Raw genomic sequence first — 5,000 nt, 5'->3', positions numbered from 1 at the left:
ATTATTATTATTATTATTATTATTATTATAATTATTATCTTTTCTTTTTAACACATCGGATGTCTCCCACCGAGGCAAGGTGACCCGAAAAAGAAGGAACATTTTCACCATCGCTCACTCCATTACTGTCTTACCCGAGGCACGCCGGTGCTACAGTTCAGATTTCCCCCACAAACTGTAGTATCCTCACCTCTCCTTCAGAGTGCAGGCACTGTACTTCCCACCTCCAGGACTCATGTCCGGTTAACCGGTTTACCTGAATCCCTTGTTCACACTCCAACAGCACGTCAAATCATAAAAAAACCGTGCCTCCACTCACTCCTATCTAACACGCTCACACACACGCTTCCTGGATGATTAAGCCCCTCGCATGCAAAACCTCCTTTACCCTGTCCTTCCAACCTTTCCTAGAACAACCCCTGCCTCATAGCCCTTTCACCAGAGATTTATATGCCCTCCAAGTCATCTTATTTGTTCCATCCTCTAAAAATGTCCGAACCACCTCAACAACTCCTTTTGAGCCCTCTGGTTAATACTTTTAGTAACCCAGCACCTCTATGTAATCTCCAAGCTACAAATTCTCTGCATGGTAATCACACTACCCATTGCCCTCAGACACTGCCTCCAGTTGTCTCCTTGTTGCAACATTCACCACCCATACTTCACCCATGTTAGAGCGTTGGTACTACTGTACTCTCATACATTCCCCTTTTTTGCCTCCATGGATAGCATTCTTTATCCCAGTCTTCCCTTCTGTTATTCTTATTAGGATCTAACAACAACGGCAATAACAACAACGACGACGACAACAACAATAACAACAACACATCATGAGGTGAACAGCCTATACCGGGACCGCTATTGTGATGCAAGTCACAGGTACCAGCGATTATGTCGTTAATAACCTAACATGCACCCCACTAACATACTTGCAGTGGTGAAACAGTGTGGGAACACCCACTAGATGCAAGTGACAAACTTAATTTGCTAATGTTAAGTGAAAATTGAATTTAGACAAAGTTTAACCCGTAAACAACACGTATGTTTATCAGGTCACGAGGCTAAGGAGGACAGCAACTGTTTCTTGGAGGAGAGCCACAAACACAGTGTTCTGGAGGCGACCAGCGCCCTCGAGGTAGGTTCCTTGATGCTGGAGAGGGGCTCTTGATCCAGGGAATTGGATCTCTGCTCCATCTCCCTGAATCGAGTCTGAATACCTTTCATCTCCCCCCTCCCTCCCTCTCCCCCTCCCTCTCTCCTCATAGGCGCTGTATAATCCTTATGGGTTTAGCGCTCCCCCATGATGATAATAATGGAGGCGGCCTCCGTTCATCTTGCTGAGACTTACCTGGAGGGTGTTTCGGGGGTCAGCGCCCCTGCGACCCGTCCATGACCAGGACTCGTTTGTATGAAGCGAACGAATGGAATGATAAATGGATGGTGGAATTTATTGTGGATAAAAGCCATGTGATGGAAATGGGAGAAAGTAAGATCAAGCTAAGTGAAGAATATGGAGTGTGATAAAATACCGAAAATATAAGAGATAAAGACAGATTTAAGAGTTATTATCTCCTTAAAGGAGGTTCCTTGATGCCAGTGAGGGGCTCTTGATCCAAGGAATTACACATGCTTTCCCTTCCTTACATTAAACTTGATTACCTCTTACTTCCTAGACGCAGTAAGACCCTTGTGGATTTAGCGCTTTGTCCTAGTGATGTGAGTATACCTCTCCAGGTATACTCACATCCATTACAAATGTAGATAAGATATATATATATATATATATATATATATATATATATATATATATATATATATATATATATATATATATATATGCTAACTACATATAAGACTATAAAACTATATGAAATGCTGGATAAAGAAGACTTCTTGGTACCTGCTGCAGGAATAACAAGACTTGCAGCAGGGATACCTGGTACCTGCTGCAGGGATAACAAGAAGAGCCCACAGTTGGATATCGAGAAAAAAGTAGAGCCTAGAGGATACGAGAAACATATACGCAGAGCAATGGAGCAGCGGAGTGAATTAAAGCAGGAAGTATTATGTACAACAACCAGTGAAAATTAATAGAAACATGTGATGAAAATATTACTGTATCGAAGACATGACAATACAAGCAGAGCTCTGCTTCTGTGGCTATAAATTGTTAGTTATACACACAAACACACACACACACAGGATTTACAGGGAAAGCACTACAATGGGTCAAGGTATACCTGACAGGAAGGAAACGAGTGATTGTCCTTGAAGAAGTGTCAGAATAGGTGCATGTGACGAGTGGGATTCCATAGGGATCAGTACTAGTGCCGGTGCTGTTTCTTGCATACGTGAATCACATGACAGAAGAGGTATCCCTGTTCCCAGATGATGCTAATCTAATGAACAGAATACAAATACCGCGCGTGAACCAGGAAAAGTTATAAACGGATCTAGACAGGCTGCAGGTCTGGTCTGACAAGTGGTTTTTGGAGTGTAAACCCAAGAAGTGCAAAGTTACGAAGTTTGGAGAAGGGTAAAGACGACCTCAGACGAGTAAAGGCCCGGGAAGCAAAGGCTGCAAACGTTACTTAAGGAAAAGGACGTCGGGGTGAGTACTGTACCGAGCATATCACTTGAGGCGCACGTTAACCAGATAATTACTGCAGTAAATGTGTGTCTGGCAAATCAAAGACTAGCTTTTAGACATCTAAGTAATGTTTTAGTCACGACACTGTACACCGTGTACATCAGGCCCATATTGAAGTACGCAGCATCAGTATGGAACCAAAACCTGTTCAAGCAGCGAGATTAGTCCTGAAGCTTAATGGTAAGTCCTATGCTATGAGGAGAGGTTAAGGGACGCAGCCTGATGACAATGGAGGACAGATTGATTATGAGTGATATGATAACAACGTACAAAATACTGAGAGTACTTGATAGCGTGAAGTGGGACAGATTGTTTGAGAGATGGGAAACAGGAACTCGAGGGCACAACTGGAAACTGAAAATTCAGATAAGTCACAGTTATGTTAGGAATTATTTCTTGAGCTTTAGAATAGTCATGAAGTGGAATAACTTGGAGAGTGAAGTGGTAGAGGCGAGCTTTAAGAAGAGAATCTAGTAGTGACCAGCAAAGAGGCAGGACCAGGAGCCGAGGCTCGACCCATACAACCACATATAAGTGAGCAAATAAGTGAGTACACACACACACACACATGTGCCTAGAACAAAATGGTAACTAACTCACACACACACACACACACACACACATGTGCCTAGGACAAAATGGTAACTAACTCACACACACACACACACACACACACACACACACACACACACACACACACACACACACACACACACACACACACACACACACACACACAAACTAAGTGCGCCAGAGAATGGAAAAGGTACAGGAGGCAAAGGACCCAGGAAAATAAGGAGATTATTCGAAGAGCCAGAAACGAGTATGCACAGATAAGGAGGGAGGCCCAGCGACAGTACGAAAACGACATAGCATCGAAAGTCAAGACTGACCTGAAACTGCTGTATAGCCACATTAGGAGGAAGACAGCAGTCAAAGACCAGGTGATCAGACTGAGGAAAAAAGGTGGGGAACTCACAAAAAACAATCAAGAGGTATGTGAGGAGCTCAACATCAGATTTAAGAAAGTATTTACAGTGGAGACAGGAAGGACTCTGGGGACGGACAGAACAGAGGGGGACACCAGCAAGGAATATACCAACAAGTGTTGGATGACATACAAATGAGGAGGAGGTGAAGAAGCTGCTAAGGGACATCGATACCTCAAAGGAAATGGGACCAGACAACATCTCCCTGTGGGTCCTTAGAGAGGGAGCGGATATGCTATGTGTGCCACTTACCACAATCTTCAACACATCCCTGGAAAATGGGCAACTACCTGAGGTATGGAAGACGGTAAATGTAGTTCCCATTTTTAAAAAAGGAGGCAGAAAAGAGGCACTAAACTATAGACCTGTGTCACTTACGTGTATAGTATACAAAGTTATGGAGAAGATTATCAGGAGGAGAGTGGTGGAGCACCTGGAATGGAACAAGAGTATAAACGCCAACCAGCACGGATTCATGGAAGGCAAATCCTGTGCCACAAACCTTCTGGAGTTTTATGATAAAGTAACAGAAGTAAGACACGAGAGAGAGGGGTGGGTTGATTGCATCTTCTTGGACTGCAAGAAGGCCTTTGACACAGTTCCTCATATGAGATTAGGCACGTATAACAGGAAGGGAACTGCAATGGATCAGACAATACGTGACAGGGAGGCAACGAGCCATGTTACGTGATGCGGTATCACAGTGGGCACCTGTGACGAGCGGGGTCCCACAGGGGTCGGTCCTAGGACCAGTGCTATTTTTGGTATATGCGGATGACATGATGGAAGGGTTAGACTCAAAAGTGTCCCTCGCAGATGATGTGAAGTTAAGGAGGAGAATAAAATCAGATGAGGATCAGGCAGGACTTCAAAGAGACCTGGACAAACAGGACACCTGGTCCAGCAAATGGCTTCTCGAATTTAACCCCGTCAAATGCAAAGTCATGAAGATCGGAGAAGGGCACAGAAGACCACAGACAGAGTATAGGCTAGGTGGCCAAAGACAGCAAACCTCGCTCAAGGAGAAAGATCTTGGGGTGAGTATAACACCGAGCATGTCTCCGGAAGCACACATCAATCAGATAACTGTTGCAGCATATGGGCGCCTGGCAAACCTGAGAACAGAGTTCCGATACCTTAGTAAGGAATCATTCAAGACACTGTACACCCTGTACGTCAGACCCATACTGGAGTATGCAGCACCTGTTTGGAACCCGCACTTGATAAAGCACGTCAAGAAATTAGAGAAAGTGCAAAGGTTTGCGACAAGGTTAGTTCCAGAGCTAAGGGGAATGTCCTATGAAGAAAGGTTAAGGGAAATCGGCCTGACGACACTGGAGGACAGGAGGGTCAGGGGAGAC

The sequence above is a fragment of the Cherax quadricarinatus genome, chromosome 7 (genome assembly GCF_038502225.1).
Source record: "Cherax quadricarinatus isolate ZL_2023a chromosome 7, ASM3850222v1, whole genome shotgun sequence".
In the NCBI taxonomy this organism is placed as follows: Eukaryota; Metazoa; Arthropoda; class Malacostraca; order Decapoda; family Parastacidae; genus Cherax; species Cherax quadricarinatus.
This window is presented reverse-complemented; position numbering follows the sequence as displayed.